This window comes from Thunnus albacares, chromosome 9 (genome assembly GCF_914725855.1).
Source record: "Thunnus albacares chromosome 9, fThuAlb1.1, whole genome shotgun sequence".
Taxonomy (NCBI): domain Eukaryota; kingdom Metazoa; phylum Chordata; class Actinopteri; order Scombriformes; family Scombridae; genus Thunnus; species Thunnus albacares.
In genome coordinates, this window is record NC_058114.1 from 31186382 (window position 1) to 31209332 (window position 22951).

Here is a 22951-nt window from a genome sequence, read left to right on the forward strand (position 1 = left end):
GTGTTCCATCTAATTACATCTTTCAGTGACATGTTTGATATGCACATTCAAAAAGGTTATAACATGTTTCTCCTGAGTCTGTTTGATGGGTGTGATTTATTCAAACAGAATGCAGCAGGTAAACAAATTTAATGATGCTCTGTTTTGCCCACAACAGTCTGATTTATCACACAAAGCATGTTGACAACCATCAGTTATAAACTTCAATAATTTGAGAAGAAATCATAACTTATTGTCCACTTACTGACGTTTTCTGGAGCTTTCACTGTATTTAATTATTATGCATTACTAACACAGAACTGGCAGTTTCATCCAATTTATAAATAACTTTTATTCACACATAAAGTTCTCGAATGAGCAAGAAGAGGATTACAAGCTGCTGTTCCAAGACAATGACAGGAACATAAAGACCACATAGAGCAGAATATCTTGTCAGTGCGGAGGAGGATAGAGAAAGGGAGGAACAGCAAGTTCAAGGGGCTCTTGTACTAACAGCTATAATGAGTGGATAATTAGAATTCCTGCCTGACTTCAGACTAGGATGGACACTACTAACTCAATAGAGACCGCCATAAGCATCCCAGTGGGACTTCCTTTATGTGGCTGGAACGTCTAGCGGAAGTCTCCAAGTCACAAGGAATCAGGACTTACCACAAAACATTTAACATCTTAAGATATCTTCCCATACATCCTGTAAGACAGGAGCCTCCCAGAGAGGAAGACTTTAGTAGTGTGACATCATCACCTGCAACTGCTATATGGAACCTTATGCTCCTGAAATGACAAGGATCCTGGAAAAGAGACTGAACACTGGAAACTGACCACATCAATACACCATGAAGATGTGACGTCGGTTTTCAAGCTGTGTCAAAATGGAATGAAGTTGAATATTGCTTTGTCTGTGCTGTTTCAAAATCATGTCTGGACTAAAATCACAGAAAATAACTAAAACTAGTTTTGGGAAGACTGTTGCGCTAACTTTTGGCTAACCGCAAATGTCATTGTCAGCACTTGGCCTTTACTGTTTTCACAGTAAAGGCCAAGTGCTGACAATGACATTTGACACTAATCACATTCAAATACATTTACTGTGAAGAAAATGCAGGAATCAATGGGAAACACTAGTATCTTAACATCAACACCATAGCTTACCACAAGAAACAAACAATGCAGAACAGAAAATACTGAAGTATTTAATGTGAATTGGTCATGTCTGGCCAATACCCAATCCACTTACTAAAGTCAGTATTGCAGTCAATATGACAAATTAGATTGGTGCTCCCCAAATTATCACATGACCCATATTTGGGTCTTGTGATGATAACTGAGTTGGCTCCATTTGCTGATGAGGACTGTGAGATGTGGTTGAAAGCTTCAGAGAAAGCTAGGGACTGGAACTTGAGTTAAGATTATTAGTATATAATGTGCCTCAAAAGCAAACCACTGAGTAAAATAAACTTCTACAGTAGCTTATGCTGTTTTAATGGCTGTTTACACCTGCATGCACTTTGGAACCTTGCAGGAAACATGAGCAGCACTTAGATTGAAATACAAGATTTAGTTGTAAATGACACTGATATACTCTAAGTACATTATCATAGCCTTCACTTAGTAGATGTCAAAGTCATGTTTAACTCAGTTTAGATTTTTCTCTTTCATTCAGATGAAAGAGATGCAAAATTTCTGATGAACTATTACCAAAATCCTACACGCTATACTGTCTATGAGAGCTATCAGAGGTGTCTTTGTGAATTACCAACTGTTAACATGTCACATACTGGCAATATGTAATTTTGAGAAGAGGGAACTTTTGCTAATGATGCCACATCCTAAACAAATCCCCATAGGGACTGATGACTGTTAGGTGATTGAAAATTATGTAAATTTAAATTAAGCTTGAAGACTTTTTTGGCATGCCTCAAGTCAAGCACTCCTTGCATAACAATAAACTATTTGCAATATATTCTAATAAAAATGCTCCATCCCTAAGTGCCTCTCTTATTATCAGGTTAATTTAAGTATTGTAAGTTACAGCATATACATGGTTGACTTTTTCAGCAGGCAGAGCCTCATGTATTTCAATGATGCAATTCAAACACAGCACATTATCTTTCCTCTTGAGACTCTCTAGCTGACAATGACATGTCTCCCACGGGCCAATATATAGTAATTACAAACCTGTGTGCATCCACACAAATACACTCACTCACACAAGGCCTGTCGTTTTTTTTACTGTCTGTTTCTGACAGCTGCCACGAGCCCCCTCTGCTACCAATCCTTTTATCTGACAACAGCATCATGCATGGCCAAGGGGATATCTACACTCACACACACATTCACAGGAGTAAACACCTCCATCACCCCATCCCTCCAACCCCAAACACCTCTCCTGTTTGATCTCTCCCATCCATCCCCCTGTTTAATCCCAGCTTCTCCCCTGGCCTCCACCAAATGAAATGCAAATAGCCCGGCATAACCTGGGGCGTCATTTATCTAAATTAGAGCGCCGAGTGTTGATCCCCATGGGGCGCCCATATGCTAGCGCAGTTAGCGTCATTAGCTTCATTAGCCTGTGTCAGACCATTAATTACACATCAAGCCTATCAGTTAGCTGGGGCTGAGGGTTCCCATCCACTCTGGACTTCAGCAGGCAATAAAGGAAGGGAGATGAGCCTTTATCACAGGGAGTGCTGAGAAAAATACTGTTTCTCAGCAGCTTTGAGTAGATAGATATAAGAAGAAAGTGACAAAGGTTATCTATCAAAAAAAAAAAACCCATACACTTATATATAACACACTAAAAACCACTGACATAACCCTTTTTTGGGGGAGGGGGGGGGGGGGGGGGGATTCAGTCTGTTAAACATTTTTGTAGACCTATATCTGTCTATGTTATACACAAACTAAGAGCAACATTTAGGGCACCTAGAACCAATTCAAGGACCCTTGCTACCCTGAGCTACTTTGGGTCAGTTTTGTAAAACTGTCAAGGCTGATAGGGGTGTAAAGATAGTATATGTTTTAAAGCAAGACTATGACGTTTTTGCTCACTAATAATAATTTATTATTTGGTTCTTGTATAACATCAGGTTAGTATTGAGGTTGGAAAATTGGCTTTTAAACATTTCGCTCCACACCAGTGGAACAATTTGCTAAATCTTGCTAAAATGAAAGAACCGATCCCTTACATTCATTTCAAATGTCTTTTGGCAGATTTAGTACAGTGTGAATGTGCGTGTTTTCTATGAACGATGTTGATGTCATCGGTTGAATGTCTTTGAATGTTGTCTCTGTTTGTATGTTAAGAATAGAAGATTATAGCATCTGAATCCCTCATAGTATTCAATTGAGAATGGGTGTCTTTTATTGCTTATGTATGTCATTTTTTTGTTTCCTTTGTAGGAAGGAAGATGGTGACATAGTCACACTTTAATATCAAGGCTTTCTGGCGGGCTCACCAGCTGATTATGTGACGTAAGTGCTGCATGATCCTAATGTTTGAAGCTCAGTGACTGCTTGGCTTGGTATCATACTGCAGACATGCTGCGGCAGTTGACGTTTTTCGCCCTGAGGTGAACCTTTCAGATAGCACTTAGAGTGCTTTCAGACCAGCAACCTCCCTCTGGCAAAACAACACAGGGGCCTGAGACAGTGTGGGCGTGATGCTGCAGGTTACTGATGAGAGGACAAAATACAAAATCAGGAAGTCCACTTTGAAAGCAGACAAAGGCAGTTGATACACATTTGAGGCAGAATTTGCAGTATTTGAGGCAGCAATAATAATTTCCTCCTCTGTCGAGATGTTTGCAAGGTTAACAGCAGTAGTTGCACAATGCAATCAACATGCTACATTGTGTTCTATGTAGTCGGGACACTTGGTAACACTTTAATTCAAGTCCCCTATTTATCATTTACAGTATACAAACAGTTAATAAATAGTTTATAACATGCTAAAATGTAGTTATAAGCACATAAGTGTTAATTAATGTATTGATCAACAATTATATCTTTTCCCATGAAGACATATTTTATATTACAAGAACTGCATTTACTATATTGACACTCATTATATATTTATACACCAGCCTCCACTTATGGGTGCCCACAGGAGGATATTACAGTTGTGGACAAATACATTATCTGCAAACAATGACATTATAATGTGTGAAAACCATTTGTTTACATGATTTGTGTGTATTAATGATAAATATGGGGGCTTAAAGTAACGTGTTACCAGACACCAGATGATAACTGGTGATTCTTTTAAGTTGATATGTTGAACTTGTCACCAAACAGTTGCTTATTTACACATCCAGCATTTGTGGAGCAAAATTATCATTCATTCATTCTGGCTCTTTAGCTGGTAAATGCTCCTCTATGTTCACCAGTTAGTCCCTAACTGTACAGTGGGTTCTTTAGAACAACAGCTAAACAATGAGCTGAAACCCGCTAAAAAGCTCTTTAAAGCAAGTGATAATTCTCTGACATTCATCACTACGAGCGATGCCTCTCACGTTACACACTGATAACAACTGCTTTGAGGGTAAACACGTGTACCTCTGTGTGTGATCTTGACATAATAACCTGTACAAGTGCGAATAAGGCTGCACACTTTCCATCAGTCTCTCCTTAAAGCACCTGTGGTCACATTCCATTTACTGCTCCGGCCAAGATGGTTTAGGTAAGGGTACGTTTATCAAAGGACTAACTTTTTTTTTTTTTTTTTTTTTTAAATGCAGTCTGAGGGTAGTAATGCCTAAAAGGCCCCCTAGCAGCAAAAATGCCTGCCTGCTGCTGTAGCAGGCTGACATATTGACTTGCTGGCAGCATTTTGGCTAGCAGGCTGACAGGACATCTAGTGAAACATAATGGCTCATGACATTAAAATCATGTGTATGTAGAGACAGTGATGAATCAAATTATGCCCTGTGCTGTAGAAGTAGAGTTAACACCTGTCTGTCTATGAAAGTCCACAGGCTTCAAGAGAAAACACTATTTTCGGAATAAGCTGGATGTTTCCATTAGTACATTTTGTCAGTATTTCTTGACAACTACACGTTAACTCGCAGCTCTTAAAAAGGCCACGCATTTCATGTAAAATTACAGGTGTGAAATGTCCCACTTTAGCTACTATTATGCACTCTCGCTTTGAATTCTGTGGCACTGAAAGTGAGTGAAGTGTCTGTATTTGAGTGAAAATATCCAGCATACACCTGAACCAGAGAAAATCCCAAGGATCCTGACACTTGAACACACCTTTTTTATAGTAATATCAAAGGATTTGATGTGTTGGTTGCACTGCATGAGATATGTATTAGCCTGACATACACCTGAGAAAACATTCTATCTCCTGGAACTTTGGGGTGTTTTTCATTACAGTGCGTTTCATATTTACAGTTGTAATGAATTCTATAATGTGCTTAGATATCCTGTGAGTAACACCCACATTCTCACAAAAAGTGTCATAAGAAAATCAGCGAGACAAATTAGGTTGTTTTGCTCACCCACCCGGTGACTCACATATGATGAACTTCTTCTTTGTTGAAAGTCACACCTTCTCTCAAGCCCTCTGTACACAAAAACACAATTAGCTCTAAATATAGCCCGGATCATGCTGCTGAACGGCTAATGCACATCACTCATTATTGCCTGCCACTGTCACAGTACACACACACACACACAAACAGTGTCACCTTCTCCCTCCCTTTAAAATGAGAGCATCACAGTGAGTATATGTTGACAGCAGCATGAATGTATATTCAGGGATTGCCATAAATAAACGCAGCACGTTAGAACAGACGCAGATCATAAAGCACATAAACATGCAGCTTTTAACGTGAGTGGAATATATTATGCTGAGTGTAAAAACTACACATTGTTACTGAATACAGGCATCATAATTTAATAATAATAATGTACAGCCTGAGTGTTTATGATATGTGTACTCAGATCACAGACTGTACGTGCCCATTAAATATACAACGGCTTTCAAAAGAGTAAATTTTACTAATGTCAATGAAGGGAGGAAAAGATTCTAAAATCACGCAAACCATTCAGGTTTCAAATCTGAGACATTATGAGTCATTTAAGCTCTTACACCAGCTGATTAGTTATCATCAGTTAACTAAGAAGCAAAATGTCTTTAATGAAGTGTCATTTACTGTAATAATCACCAATCAAGAGTAGGAGCTTGGAAAAAAACAAAATGCAAAATGGTTAAATTCATACCACAGGCAATGGTCCCTGATTAGGTTCCAGTTGGGGAATCTTTGCCAACTTTCTTTCTCTCCCCCCATTTCCTGTCTCTATCTCCACTGTCAACTTCCCAATAAAAATATAAAAAAGAAAATATATATATAAAATGGGTGATTTTTCCCAATGTAGGCTTTATTTGTTAACACTTTAAGTTTTCTAAAGTTTTCTCTCTAGTGTGCATTAATAGACGCTTGAAAATGCCCTTATATCTGCTTACAACCAAATTACAAGCTATTAAATGTTTATATACTACATATAAATGCGAGTGAAGTGTTACATAGGCTCTTCTCAATGTCCATTAAATTAGTCATGGAAATTACACATATGGACAAGTGCATGATTTGAACGAAACAAAAAAAAAAGTGTTAGTGCTCAAACAAGGAATTAGCAGTCAGCTGGTAACCTCTGTGACACAGCAGGCTCCATTTCCTGTACCTGCACTGTGAATGTCATGAATGGCAGGGACAATACTGCAAGGGAAAAAATGGTAACAGAAGCAGCAGCCATAGTGAGCTGGTTAGTTGATGGCCTGATGGACTGATTTACCATTTTACTTCACTTCATTATTTAGTCTGACATTGTGGTCATGTTAGTCGTTTTATTTTTCCCTAAACACTCACTTGTTAGGGACATTTCCAAACAACATGGAAGCTGAACTAGCAGCTACTAGTGCAGCCCCTCCTACCTCACATGTTCTTAATTTTGCTTTATTGAATGTCTGTTCAATGACTAATAAGTCATTTATGGTCAGCAAACTCAACCTGAGGATAATGACGTTGACATTCTTTTTATTACTAAAACATGGCTTGCTACAAATAACTTTTTCATTCTGCGTGAGGCATTACCCCCAATTACAACTCTCTGCACACTACAAGGCAGGGCCAACGAGGTGGGAGAGTAGCAGCTATTTTCTCTGATTCTTTAAAGCTTCTTCAGGTCCCACTTGGAGAATACCAGAGCAAAATATTGCTGTCAATCTACAGTGTGACATTTCAGTTCTTCTTCCGATAGTGTACCGACCACCTAAATACAACTCCCAGTACTGACTCGGTACTGACTACACCAAAGTTATTATTTCTGGTGATTTCAACATCCACATCGATAATTCCACAGCGTCCACCGCAGTCTGTTTTAATGAGCTATTGCAGTTGTCTGACTTGACCCAACATGTTAAGGAGCCAACTCATCAGCACAGACAGTTAGGGGTGGGCGATATGGCAAAAATATTATACCACAATTTTTTTCAGGCAGGATCACGATCCACCATCTTATCATAATTCTTTTTCATGTTGGTTTTTAAGACTATTTTGCAAGTTACTGAACAGTACCATAAACAGACCATAAAGCAGCTCATAAGACACTGCCGGAAAGCTGACAGGAGGTGGAGAAAATCAAAACTGCATGTTGACTGGGACATTTTCAAAAATACCCTCGGGAACTACAACAGAAGCTTGAAACAGGCCAAAAAAGAATTCTTCTCAAATCTTATCAACACCCAAAAAAACGATTAGAAACACCTTTTTGATAAACTCATTAGCCCCTCCCTTGCTGATACTTTCTCAACTGCCAAATGCAATGAATTTGCATTATTTTTAACAACAGAATTCTTAACATCAGGCGCAACATCCCAATTAGACATACCTCCACCATGGCATGCCAACAGTCTCGAGCATTTCTCTTCAGTGGACTCCAGAGATCTCATTGATGCCATTAATCTTCTTAAGTCCTCCACCAGTCCCATTGATCCTCTTCCAGCATCCTTTTTAAATCTGTTTTTAATTTTTTAACAGATGACATCTCGTCAATAGTAAACTGTTCCCTCCAGACTAGTATCTTTCCCCATTGCATGAAAACTGCTACTATTAGACCACTTCTAAAAAAGAATAACCTGGACCCAAAAGCACTTAGCAGCTATAGGCCAATCTCCAACCTCACCTTCCTGAGTAAGATCATTGAGGAGGTTGTATATCAGCAACTAAACTGCTGTCTTACAGATAACAATAGGCTATTTATGATAAATTCCAGTCAGGCTTCCGCACATCTCACAGCACAGAAACTGCTCTTCTAAAACTTGTTAATGAAATGAGGATCAACAGTGATGATAAAAAAATATTCGGTCCTAATGCTCCTAGACCTATGCTGTGCATTTGACACAGTGGATCATGGGATTCTTCTGGAAAGGCTAAAAAACTGGGTGGGTCTGTCTGGCACGGTTCTACAGTGGTTTGAATCCTACTTAATCTTGATTTCACTGTCACACTTGAGGACTTCTACTCCAATGGAAACAATTTAGTGTGTGGGGTCCCACAGGGCCCCTATCCTGGATCCTCTTCTATTCATCCTATATATGGTTCCCCTTAGTTACATCGTTGGCAAACATAACATCAACTACCATAATTATGCTGATAACACACAACTTTCCATCTCACTATCCACCAATGACTTCCAACCCATAAGCTCCCCAGTCAGCTGCTTGGATGAAATCAACCACTGGATGGCAGCAAACTTACTTCAGCTGAACAGGGAGAAAACTGAGATTTTGGTGCTAAAGCCCAGAGACAACTTGTCTGCGAGTACCTGGAGTCCAGATCACTAAAAACAAGTGACCAGATACAAAACCTAGGTGTGACCATGGATGGTGAACTCAGCTTTAAGTATCATATTAACAGCATCAACAAGAATGCCTTTTTCCAACTCAGAATCAGAGGCTTTCTTTCTCAGTCTGACCCATGCATGCATTTGTCATGTGCAGGCTGGATTATTGCAACTCTCTGTTTATGGGTCTTCAAAACAAAACAATCAATAGATTACAACTTATCTAGAACCCAGCTGCTCAAGTTCTAACCAGGACAAAAAGATCAGACCATATAACTCCAGTCCTCCAGGCCCTTCACTGGCCACCCATTTTTTTCAGAATACAATTCAAACTCCTCCTTTTGGCTTACAAACCACTTGCTAGTCTGCCTCCACAGTACATCTCAGACATGCTGTCAGTTTATAACCCCAGCAGATCTCTCCGGTCACAAGGTGGAAATCTCCTCCATGTGCCTAGAGCACTTTCAAAGTCTGGTGAGATGGCATTCAGTATTTATGCACCTAAAGAATGGAACCGTTTGCCTGCTGAACTTACACTTGCTCTAACACTGTGTGCTTTTAAAAGCAAACTAAAGGCCTTCCTTTTCAGCAGGGCATTTTCTAAAATGAACACATCATATTTGTACAGTATGTTTGTATGCATGTATGTATATGTGATTTAATGCATATGTATGCTTGATGTTTCTGTTTATTTGCACATTTTTGCTGTTTCTTTTTTTATGTTAAGTGCTTTGAACAGCTTTTGCATGAGGTGGTGCTTTACATATAAATTTGAATTTTGGTTAATTTAAATTTATTTAACCTAATTTAATGAAATTTTTCTCCTTGCTGTAGCAGTCAGGCTGTTGTTAAGATTGTGGGTGTAATTATATTTAGCTGTGCTACTGTTAACCAGTAGCTGAACCACTTGGCTGGATGAGATGCCTGATGGTCCACACCATCTGTACCTGACACATACATGCACACACTGCACGCCCACAAGTCACCCCATCACACCCTCATACACTGCATGTATCATGTTAGGAGAGACAGGCACAAACAAGTGCACATCCATACTGTACTATGTAAGTATATATGTGTGAATACACACCTAAGAATATATAAATACACACACATTCACGCAGCCAATGTTTTCTTCAGCTTTTCCTGAGGCGTAGTCATTCTACATCTCACAGGTCCAGGCCTACCTGGCAACCCTTCAGGCTACGTGTGTGTGTGTGTGTTTCCATGTGTGTGTCTCTACCTGGCAGAGTTCTCAGCCAGCTTCAGTGAACAGATGGTCCTCCAGCAGGTAATAATGACCCAAGACAAACTCTTAAATTGATTATGCCTTTGTGAGGGCAGAGATACAAAGTATCACTGCCGTCGAGAGAGGGACAGGGACAGCCAGTCTCCAAGCTGAGTCTCAGTCCAAATATATGATGTATTCATTTGGAAAAGCAGAGGGAAAATGTTAATCCTCAAGACAAAACATTTCCTCAAGACAAAACATTGTAAGCTCAGTGAAACTATGCAATCAGAAGCAATGGAATCGATTTGTTATGCTAGGCTGGGCCCAACTGGTTGAATGTGATTATCACCAAGGTCATTTTTTTGTTTTCATCTCCTTATTAAGTATGACAGTGACAACTGATATTAAATGATAATTCTTGTTTCTTTCTTACCATGTAGTTTCATTTCTATTGGTTAGGGACTGCACAAAAAATATTATAATTAGGGGTTGGAGTCATTTTTGGAGGGGATATAGTCTGCCTCTATACTGTCCTATCCAGGTGGAATATATAATCTATATATTTATAATATAATCATACAATTTATATAGATGAAAATGTCAGAAAAAAAATGAAAGAAGATGAGATATGTGTGATTTACAGTTATTATACTGTGTCATTTTTACCAGCCTGTAGCTTGTAGCTTTCACCTTTACTTCACTCTGCAGTAAAGTTAAATGTGGCATATAGAGGTAGGCTGTGATATAATGCACAGCATGCACTGAAGTTAAGTGATGAAAAAGTAACTCGTATGGAACATTAATATGATCACTTCCTTCATGCACGCACATGTTCGTCAATCTATGGTGATCTGCACACAAGCATTTTCTTCATAAATTGAATAGTTATCATTCCTTTTTTACTTTTATACATAAAAGAGCTAACTAAGTTGACTGTAACAGAGCTCTGTTAAACCTGAACCAGAGAGTCAATCTAGAAAGGTGTGATGGATGTTTGTAATGGACAGTTTGGGTAATAATCATACCATTTGCTTTAATTTCCTTTTCCAAATAAGTTTTTTTTTAATAAAAGTGGTAAGTATAACGCTATGATTGCTTAAAGAAATGATGCCTTAACAAAAATATGACATGGTAATAAACCAGGTTTATCCTTGAACAAATAAAGACTGGACTAAAAACTATGTTTTAGGTGTATGATTTCAATTTGACATTCAGATTTGATTTATTCATTTCATCGTTCTTCTGCGTTGACAAAAGCTGGTATGTCAATGTGGAATATCCAGAGTTAGAGGCAACAAATTTCATTTAATCTTCTTATTGTAACAAAGTCATTTTTTGTGCACTTGGGTTAAGGTTAGCATTATTTTACCTCTGCATTAATCCAAGTCCAAGTGCCAATGCCAAAGTGAAGCAAATCAAACACACCAACAATGTTACATGATCAATTCAAGTTGCATTCTGGTTGAGACTAAAATGGTCATGCAAGCAAGAGAGGCTGAGTGGACTGCTTATATTATGCATTATCAATGAATGAGCAAAGAAGTTGAACCTGGAGCAGATTGTGGAGGACTTTGTGATGCTCAAGGCTCATAGAATGCAGCTCAGACAGATGAGAACAACAGCAAACTCACTGATAGTCACTTTTTGCTTCAATATGTGTGTTTGTGGCTGCAGCCACTGTGGAGTTGTTTATACATGTCCTTGTTGCCTTGGTGATGTTTATTCTGTTGTTAATTCCTTATAATAATAAAAAGCTTAATAAAGCTTTGTGCTCTTGTGGAAGTGTACTGTAGCTCATTTTATTTATTGTCTGATGTTTTTGTTGAATTGTCTGAGTGTTGTCCTCTTTCCTGGTTAATTCCAGTAAGACTAAACTGAAGAAGGCAGTTGTATACTGTACATTTATAATCAATAATCAGTGGTATACACAGGCTCTATAAAGGAACTTATTGTTCGCTTGGACATAAGAGGCCAAATGCATAAACAATACGTACAGACAAAAAACATGCATATACCATTTCCATGTGAGGATGTGCATACTTCAGACCAGGAATACACATGTTTTTTTCTAAAGTGATCTGAGGCTGATGATGGTGATGGGATGGAAATGAAATATAAGGTGAGAAAACATTGTTTGTTGAGGTTGATAACCAGCTGCACTGATTGTGTGATTTGTATCCGGTCTTCATAGTGATTTATAAAATGCCAATCAAAGGTGCATTTATAAATGTCATTTTGATTTATTACTTTTGTTTTATTCATTTTATCATTCTTTTGATTTACATTGGAGTCAAAAATGTATTTTGCTGTTAATATTTTTTATTTTATCCTTGATCATGACACATCTTTTACAGTCAGTTTAGATATGAGCGCTACAAACTAATCATTGATTACATTTCTGAGATATCACTGCTGAACATGGTTTACAGGTCCATGTGATGCATTCATGATATAGACAGTATAAATACCTGTCAACTGTGCATAATGACAGCTGTTGTTGTTGTTCTGGCTGTTGGAGAACCTCTCTGGTGCAACACAATCAGTGAAACTACACTTCTTCTTTCCCCTTTGTTTGACAGGTGTACAGACTGGTGGAGCAGACAGGGAATTGATATGAACACATCTGGTTAAGGGCGTGTCTTCATCCATTCATGGCTAATTGTGGGAGTGGAAATGAGGCTTGTGTACGTGCACCCAGTTTCACAATGATTGAGATTTATAAAACAGAACAATGTGATGAAAACAATGCGTATGCATGTTTCCGGCTTTGTGCGTAGACACAGTTTTACTCATTAATCTACAGATAGTTTTATGCATCTGGTCCCTAGGCTCAGTGGTGCAGTTCACACCCAGGAACATCACATGAACTGCTGCACTAACATCATTTTAAACATAAAACGAACGCACTTTATTATGTAGGTTTAAGATGTGTCTTTACCCCCCAACTCCCACTTCTACTATACAACGCATTTGAACTTATATTTTAACAGACCTACTTTTTACTTTTATCTAACTACATTAATACACAAGTCGTTTTACTTGTACTAAGGTTAAAAAATTTTAAAGTAACAGAATATTTACTTCCTGTGTTCTTGTGCTCTTTCAATCCTTGGGAATTTCAAACACTTCTGCAAAAATTTGTTTGACAGCTGCATGGAAACACAGCAACATCACAGTGGGAGAGAGAAATGAGCGCAGTGAGAGATTTCAAGAGAGAAATAAAAAATAAAAAAAATTTAATGAGGGGGATAGACAGAGATATATGGAGAGAGAGAGAGAGAAAAAGAGAGATAGCTGAAGTCCAAATCTCGGTCAACCCTGGGGTAATGGGTAATTTAGATATGAACACTTTCCTTCAAGTATTCAGAGCAAAAGGACACACACACACACACACACACACACACACACACACACACACACACACACACACACACACACACACACACACACACACACACACACACACACACACACACACACACACACACACACACAGCAGGCAGAGCGCCCTTCCTGCAGGGCCTATTAGTCGCCATTGGCAGTGCCTGGGCTGAGTGGTCATATCATGGCCAGTGGCTCAATAAAGAGGCTGGAATGATGCATACTGACACAGAGACAACATTATAAACCAGCTCTGAATGTAACAAGGTGAAGATAATACCACTACCTACTTTTTGTGGTTGAAAATGGACTCAAACTAATGAAGTACAAATTCGAGGGAAGCATTAGTAGCATTTCTGCTGTGCATGAACAATAAATAAAGTGATGATGATAAATGCACTGCCCTTCATAACACTTACATGAAGTGAGGAATCCTTGGTTGATGGTGATTTGTTTGCACCACGACGTGCAATCACCTCTAAATGCACCGTTTGCTTGCCGTGTCGAATCTGTTCTCGCTTGTGTGTGGACGTGCGTGTTTGGTTTGTGATTGCTGCCTGTCCAGCTCTTGACTGTTTGAAGTTAGTCCTTGTGGTGAAATTCTAAGAAAGTTGTTACAGCGGAGTGAAATTCAAAGCCTGAAAAGTATAAAAGCTGTGAAAGCATTTCAACCATTACAGTGTAACACACATGGGAATGATCTAACACCTGCACCTGTTGTATTCACTGCCGCAGTATAAGTGCTTAAAGTTTTCTTAGAAATTAGACTCAAGTGTTAGCATGGGATGTCAAGGTGTAGTCTTACAAAAGGTGGGTTTTCAGCCAATAAGATGGGCAGTGACTCTGATGCCCTGACTTCAGTGGGGAGTTAATTCCACCACTGTGGTGCTAGAGCAGAGAAGAGGCCTGACAGAGATCAGTGACCACAAGGTCCTCACAGTAACAGGACAGCCAATCATCCAGAGGCAGAGGAGCGCAGTGGTCACACTGGGGTGCAGAGTTTGACCACGGTTTGGTGGCAGGAAGGAGAAGTTCTCTTAACTGCCCCATAGGCTAGCATTGGGTTTGATAGGATTTGACTCACCCTATTTGCTCAGATATGATGGAAAGTCGACGTCACTGAAATGTCAGCTGGGCTCAGCGAGATAAGGGACATGACTGGTCACGCTGACGGACCGCAAAGGGGTACAAATTAAGCATACCATCTGTGATCAGGGAGTTAATAAAGTGCGGTCGATCAGACTGTGCAGAGATGATACTGAAGCTGATCTTCATGTCATTAAAGATGGGTTTGTAATTCTCTTTCAATAAAGTAACCCGCTTACACCATTATTGCTCTTTCACAGTTGTTATTAATTTCATTCCCACTAGCAGTACACACCATGAGCCAACACAACATCACTAATGGATATAATGGACTTCCCTGGTGTTGTTAGGGTCACATGTTTTCATATCATCAGCAGTCTAAACAGCCTTATGAAGGCATGCTCAGATACCTTTGATCAACCAATTACAGCAGTGTGCATAGCACCTACAAGTCAACCACAACTCCTCCCCTTCTTACCCTTTGCTTGCTCAGAGTCTTTTCTTTAATCACTTCTACGCTGGAAGTCCTTGTAAAGAATAGTGAGGCTGAGTCAAGAAGTCTCAGAGTATTCTCACTATATTTGTGAATATTGCTGCCGCAGGGCTGGGTGGGAAGATATCAGCGGGGGAGAGCTGTTTCATAACATCAAACCTGAGGCCAGAGGGATGTGAGAAAGGGGATTTTTTTCATGCTCTCTACAACTGCATTGATCTTTTAACTGTCATGCCTCCCAGTTCCAATTTTATTCTGCTTCTCCTCTTATTTCATGTTATTCTGTCTGTATCTTGTCATATTTCACACCGCAGACGTCAGTGCAGAGCTCTGTGTTATGCTCATAGGAGTGTGGTAATCCTTCTTCATCATTTTACACACACAAACTCATTCAACCCAATTCATACACACAAAATGGTGAGATTCAAATGCACTGATTGTGTGTAATTGCCTACAAACACACATACACGTAGTGATTGGGGATGTCGATGATTTAAGTAATATTATACTTAAGGGTGTGCTTTACCGTCATTGTTAGTATGACAGTGATGCGATCAGGAGTGAGGTGCTTGTGCCGAGTTCCATGAGAATCACTGAAGTAGAGCACATCCTCTCATGTAATGTTGTGATCATACAACAGTTACCAACAAAATAAAAGATATAAACAAAATGTTTTGCTAAAACATTTTTTAAAAACAAAACATTTTGCTAGTGTTTCCATGGAAATACATGGGGTATGACTAATACCTGGAAAACAATCACTCACGTCAGTAGACTATGTAATGAAACCTAGTTTACTATTCCAGCAAGTAGGCCGACCCTTAGTAACAACCTAGCAACAGAGACGAGTTCTAGTCCCTGTTGAGTCAGCTAGCCAACTTGAGCTAACGCTTTCTAGAGATCATGGGATTTCCCAAACTGAATAAATACCACACATATAAACACAAAACTGCTTTGCCAGCTCAATCTCGTTGTAACTAAGATATCTGCTGAAAAAATGTATTTTTGCATGGACAGATTTAGCTACTACATCCATGAACGTCACATACATTTTTAAGCTAGTAGCTCCATGTCACTGACTCACCTACACAGCTGATGGAGGATGCCAGAGTGGAAGCTGATATATACTCTCAACTGAAGGGACATTGGTTACGCATGTCACGTATTCAAGTTATGTTATGTTCTTATGTTCAAATGCAGGGCCACGCAGAGACCTTTAGAGGGGCTGCTGCTCAAAGTTAAAAAGGGGCACGTGGAACAAGATTTTAAAACACCATTAAACCAATATAATTTATAGCATAACCTGTTGAATTATAGCAACCACAAACAGAATGTAACATGAAATCTTGCAACAAACCGCATTGTCCCCCACTCGATGAAATCAGAGGGGGACACAATTGTATATGCCAATAAAACTATTTGCTTTCAACAACAAAAAGCCCTGAGTGGTGAAAAGGCTGCTTCTTTAAAGACATTTATACATTTTGTTTGCTCATTTTAGCCGTGGAGTGGTTCAGATGTGTCATTTTACCAATAAAGTGAAATTCAGATTTATAGTATTGTTCTATTGTGACAACAGATTTATGTTCTCATCAGAAACAGACAACATATCACATGATTTACACGTGTTTCCTGTGTATTTTCTTAGTATACAGAAATATATAAAGTATCACAAAGTTTATAATGTGATACAGGTTCAGATCAGTACTGAATACTAGAAAGACTGAACACTAAAAACATTCACAGATCTAAAAGTATTAATGCATGTATCAAATACATGACTTACACACTCTTATCTATATGCACCACATACAAAACATAGTCTACAAAGCTCACATGTTAACACTTGTTATTCTAATTACTTTTAGTATTTAAAATGTCTTAGTTCTGATTACTTTAAGCTTATTACTCGAGCTCAGCTTAAAAACAAACAAGAATGAAGAGATTCTCTCAAGCAAGCAGCCAGACCTGCACACTCATTCATAAATCACACAACATCAACAGGTGACTAAACAACCACTAAATTAAAAACTGGATCAATTTCAATTCAATCAGGCTCCATCCATGTGAGTCCAGACAGCTCACTGTAACTCTTCAACAGGCAAACTACCTACAGCACATTATATGATCTACTGCATTCTTGTTAAGGAGATAAATTCACACAACAGAGAAGAAATTAGTGACCAAAGAGACAGAGAGAGAGAAACTGTATCTGACTCACGTTATCTGACGTCTTCCTCTTTCTTTCATGGAGATGAAGTATCCATGTCAGAAGGCGCCACTGCATTTATGCTGTTGGTCATCTTGTTTGTTAACAGAGCTGTATTACTGCTGGTTAACCAGTCCGATATCATTAGCAACAATGACAAACGAGCTAACTCTCCCGGTTGTTTCATTTAAATTATATTGCTAACTGTCTATTGTTGTTGAGAGGAGTTTACTTTAGAGCAGCAGCATGTCGGGCCGCCTCACACCACCGTAGTCCCACCGTGTATCCAGCCTGGAAAGCAGAAATCCATTCTCACCGTCAACAGTCTTTCAGGGCTGCTACAACAAGCTAACTGTTGCGTTGGCTAACACAAGTAGCTATCTACTGCTCGATAAAAAAGGGAAACGCAAATCTGAAAACAGGAAATTTGGACACTGTTGAAAAGATCTAAATAAAATGTAATTTTTGGTGATATGTTTAAAAGTAGCTCGCAATTTGCAAGTTATAATTTATTTTCTAATATACTACTTATCAATCTATCTATGGCTTTAGTGCTTACAGTGGTAGCGAATTGACGAAGTTTGGAAACTGTCATTGGACCAACGCCATGTCATTATTGTATTGTGGTTGTTGATTGGTTAGAGGGAGGACGTCCACCCTTGAAAGGTCATTTTACCTGTTTTGGCCAATCATAGATTAGCATGACAAAAAAATGAAGCACATTAAAATTGTATCAGAGATCCAACCCTAAGGAGAACAGCAGGAGCCTGTGAATGGACTTGTTAACAGGGTATTTTCTTTCGTCAAATTTGACATATTAATGCAAACGCTGAAGTAGACCTGTGAGTCCAATCCACACTACATAAACCATTCTCAGTCCTCCTCTCACCGCTTCACACACACACACTGCCCTTTCCCCTCCTGCCTGCCCTGCAGCTGTCTCTGTTGAAGCATTTTAATCAGATTTTCAGTAATGGATTTTTTCCAAAGAGAGAAAAAATATTTTATAAATTATACTGAGATTTGGTAGTAGTTTGTTTCAACCAATTACTCTTTTTTTATATTTTGATCTCTCTCTTGTCTCTCAAAAATCGAGGAGGAGCAACCTCCTCTACCTCTATGGACCTGCCTCGTCCGGAAGAGATACTGTATATGACAAAAGATCTGACATTTTACATTCATGCAAACATATGCAGATACACACACACACACACACACACACACACACACACACACACTACCCAATTAATTACATTAGTGGCATTTATAAACACATATATTTTTCCAACCATCAGTTCAACATTATGAGAGTAAAGTGTCCCAAGAGGAGCTCACGTCTAACATTAGCAAATAACCACCTGGACTCATTCTGTCTCTGTCACATCATACACACACACCACATTTATATCCTTAAGGCTCCTTAATGTGTGGGATGGGATCAGTGATATAACGTAAAGGTGGTTCTTTCCATCTAACTTGATCATCCACAAGTTAAAATATCCATATGATTTTTGAGAAATATGTGAAAAACTTTGATACTTTTAAACCTTTGACAGAAGTAATATCACAATCTTCCTTTCTCATATGAGAAATCTGATTCATTACTTACTTACTGGTGTGATGTAGCAATGGTTCCTGCCTCAACACCGCTTGCTCTTGAAACCACCTGTGTCACTACTTTCCTTTTCTCAACCTTGTTTTTTCGCAGACGTAAATAGCACTGAGCTCTCACTTAGAGAACTGACAAATATCCTTCACTTTGGAGGGTTTTCCCCACTTTTGCATCCTTGGAAATGTCTACATGTTTTGGAGTCATGAACATAAAAATACAGACAGTTAGAATAAGATGGAGTGATCAGGGGTGAGTATTTGGGAGAAACATATTAGGCTGTAGTTGATAAAATGAACAGTCAAAAAATGGTTGGGAGGATTTGAGCTGGGCGGGGTCTTCAGAGAGATGCAGGATGCTAGGAAGCTTAACAGGCTTTGTAGGATCAAGGACTATGTGCATCCTCAGCCATTTGTTGCTGGATCAGAGAGGCTAGATTCATGAATTCTTCTACAAACTGTCCTTGAATACAGGCTGTAGATCAGTGTTTCTCCTAGAATTGTTTCCTGGCAGAGTAGAAAGACCTCTGAAGCGGCACTTACATCACGGCAGACAAAACTCTCCACTGAATCCAATACTAATGAAATCCTCTGATACAGCATCTCTACCACATAACTCTAAACTGTCCACTGAAACCAGTACAAATGAAATTCTATGAATCAACATTTAGACTGTATGGCACTCGCACTGCCCACTGAAACCGATACTAATGAAATTCTCTGAAACTGCATTTTGACCAATAGCACCCTTTGTTGTGGGATGTCAGTTCTTCTGGACAGCATGGCTCTCCTGTCTGCTAAGTAGAAAACACTGCAGTGGACTCTCAACTAAATTATCATTTCTTTTAATTTAAGGACTCTATTGAACAGAAGTCATGTAATGTAATTTCATCTTATCAACCAATCTGTACATGCTTACTACGCATTACCAAAAGAAAGGCAAAAGATCAAGAACTTTCAAAATTGCTTCAGTTATAACAAGACTATCTTTAACTGTTGTTTAACAGTTTTCTTGCTGTAATCATTCCTCCTGTTCATACTGACCATTAGAAGATCCCTTCATAATGCACTTATAATGTAAGTGATGGAGGCCAACATCCACAGTCCTCCTTCTGTGCAAAAATGTATTTAAAAGTTTATCTGAAGCTAATATGAAGCTTCAGCATCCAAATCAGTCAAATCAAGTAGATATCTTTCAATGTTATTGTATTTTTAGTACCAAAGTCCCTCTTTTTGTTACTATACTTCGACCACAGCTCAACTGGGAAACACAAAGAGGGAATTGGATGCTAAAAAGGCACTTGATCTGACTAAATCAGACTGCTGAAGCCACATATGAGCTTCAGATCAAATTTTAATTGCATTTTTGCACTGAATGACTGTGGACACACTGTGGATTTTGGCTCCCATCACTTACACTGAAAGCACATTTGAAGTAGATCTTTTAGTCACTATGAACAGGAGGAATGATTATAGCGAGGAAAACTGTTCATATGGACACCTGACTGTTGTTTTAAGACAGACTTGAAAAATTGTGAACCTATTGTTTAAAGACATCATTTTATATGACTTAGAGCAACAAGCAGAAGACAACAAACATGTCTTCTGAAGAGCTACGCTGTGTTTTTTTGCCTTTGTTTTCCTTTTGTAATACTACCACAGAAATGTTTAACTGTGACAAACTAAAATGTAGTGTGCTGGTAGCACAAGTACAGAAGAATCATAAAGTCACCAAACTGTCTAATAGCAGTAACACAGCTACATAATGTCTAAAGTTTGCTAACGCTAGCTAACATTAGCTGACATAAGTTGTAGGTCATACCAGACCAAGTAAGGTTCTAGCAGCAAAAACTCTGTATTGAAGTGTATTGAATTGAGCAATGGTATTTCATTGAAAATGTTGTACAATGTACATTCTCTAGTTCTAGGTGAGAAACTGAGCTAAATCAGTATTTGCTCACTTTTATTTTTATTACTTTATTACAATATCTTCAATTACACTAATCCCTTGTTATATATAGATTCGCTAGCTAATTGAAAGGTTGCATAAAAGTTTGGGTGATGTAACATTTCTTGAACAAATTGTGTTTGAAGTACTAGTTACACTCACAGCTGTGCAGCCTGAGGCTGGATTTTTGCATGAAAATCTTATATAATCCAGGTTCAACATAGAGGAGATATAATACTGATTATGCACTGCTGTTTTCATGCAATACTGCATCTGACTGGCCGCTGACTGCTGAAAACTATGAGTAAGTGTATTACACACATGCATCTACAGTATGAGTTTCTATCACTCTAACAAAAAGACACATAATGTGCAAGAGATCCAAGCAGCATCAAACTCTGAACATGATTATGCTGGTCTGACCCATTTCCCAGACTGAAAAGAGCTGGCATCCACAGCCAGCTTGCTGAGCTCCAGGGCAGTTGGCTGCTGGTGAGATGACTGCCTGGTAATGTGTTGGCTGGGCCAATGTTAACTTGGGCCGGGATCTGTCTCCACGGCCATCTGGATTGCTGGTCCATCTAGTTCTCCCACTTTGATCTCTTCATCTCCATCTGTCTCACTGACTTGACCCACTGACTGACTTTGTATGCATCCCTCTGACTAACTGGCTTTAGATCTCTTTGACTGACTGACTGGCAGGCTGACTGACTTAATGTGTTTCTATCTGTCAAGCTGACTGACTGATTGCACATTTGTCTATCTGACTGACTAATCAAACGGCTTATCTGTCTGAATCACTGGCTATTTTATTACTGTGCTATTGTGAGAGCACTATCTCCAATGCCAAGGTCAGTTCAGTCACCACACCTGTACGCTAATGTGAAACTTTTCTTCAGACTGTATCATGCCTGCTTTTTTGGGGGTTGTATTTGATTAATAAAGGTTGTGAGACTGTGAAACAGTTCCTCAAAAACAATGACAACACCCAGCATATAACAGAAAAAGAAAAAATATGTGATTTATGTGAGTTTTAGGAAGAAACAACAGAAAGAATGAAATGGAGACAGTCTGAATCTTAATATCCAGACTTCCTGGCACCTGTAGGGTGCTTAGAGTTGTCAAAATCCACAACTTATCAAATGGGTCTCAAGAACACTTCCTATAGACTACCAAAGTGAGAGTGAGCTCACCCATAATTCACAGCAATATGGATGTAACAATGGGAGCAGCAACAGCTGATGATGTGAGGATTCTCAGTTGAGGGTTGGGTGTGAATATAAAATGAACTGTGTTAACGTTCATGCAAGGTTAAGTTTTACTGTGCCTTCCAACTATTAACTATCTTCATTATATTATGATGAGCAGCAGACTGCATACATCTTGCATACGTTGCCATCATTATTACTGTCAAGGACCATTTGGAAAAATACTTTGAGATACAGTAGATCACAAGGTCAATAACTTGCATTAACATTCAAGGAAATAAGGGCTTAAGTTCTGTCTCACATGGGGTGCATCCCAAGTCTCTTAAATTACATCCACGTTTCCCTCATTTGCGTCTTAGTCCCTCCCACTGTAAATGCAAGGAGAGACGCAAGGAAACCAAGCGAGAAGAGAGGAAATGAGGAAATTTGGTTTTGAAGACATGAGACGTCCTTTCCTCTGAAGTATCATGTGAGGCGACGTCCGTTTCTGATGACGGCGGCAGCTGATCATAGCTGGATCAGCTGTCAGTCGGCTTTAACAGCTGTAGAAACTTCCAATAAATTTTTGTGTCCACACACATGTGCACTGTGATAATACTTATAAATGTGCACAGTTATCACCGCTAGAGCAGCTGTTTCCTCTCTGCAGCCTGTTACCTGTTTAACAAACACCTAAATAAAAACAAAAATAAATAAAAACCTGCATTCTGCATTTACACTGTGTCCTGCTCAGAGGCACAGGAACCATTTCTACTCACATTATGCATTTATACTATTTATTGATTATTTGCATCTGTATTTTTTGAAATTTTGATTGTGAATTCCTTATTTAATAACCCAGAATATGATCAGAGTGTCTTTTGAACACTGGAAAATATGACACTCAGGAATTTTCAGCCTCACGTGACTGAATGGAAATGACATGTTTAATGGTTAT

The 22951-nt window shown here is 38.9% G+C and overlaps 1 protein-coding gene across 6 annotated transcripts in view; it reads right to left on the minus strand.

Annotated features, from left to right (window-relative positions):
- The window catches only part of LOC122989583 (inactive N-acetylated-alpha-linked acidic dipeptidase-like protein 2), a 583517-nt gene that overhangs the window by 399036 nt on the left and 161530 nt on the right, over window positions 1–22951 (minus strand). Inside the window, exon 5 of one of the 6 annotated variants that reach the window (XM_044362562.1) lies at window positions 5509–5569. The exons of the other annotated variants lie outside the window; for them this stretch is intronic. The gene's annotated coding sequence lies outside the window, so the exon portion shown is untranslated. The remainder of the gene's footprint in view (window positions 1–5508; window positions 5570–22951) is intronic. 6 annotated transcript variants of the gene reach the window in all.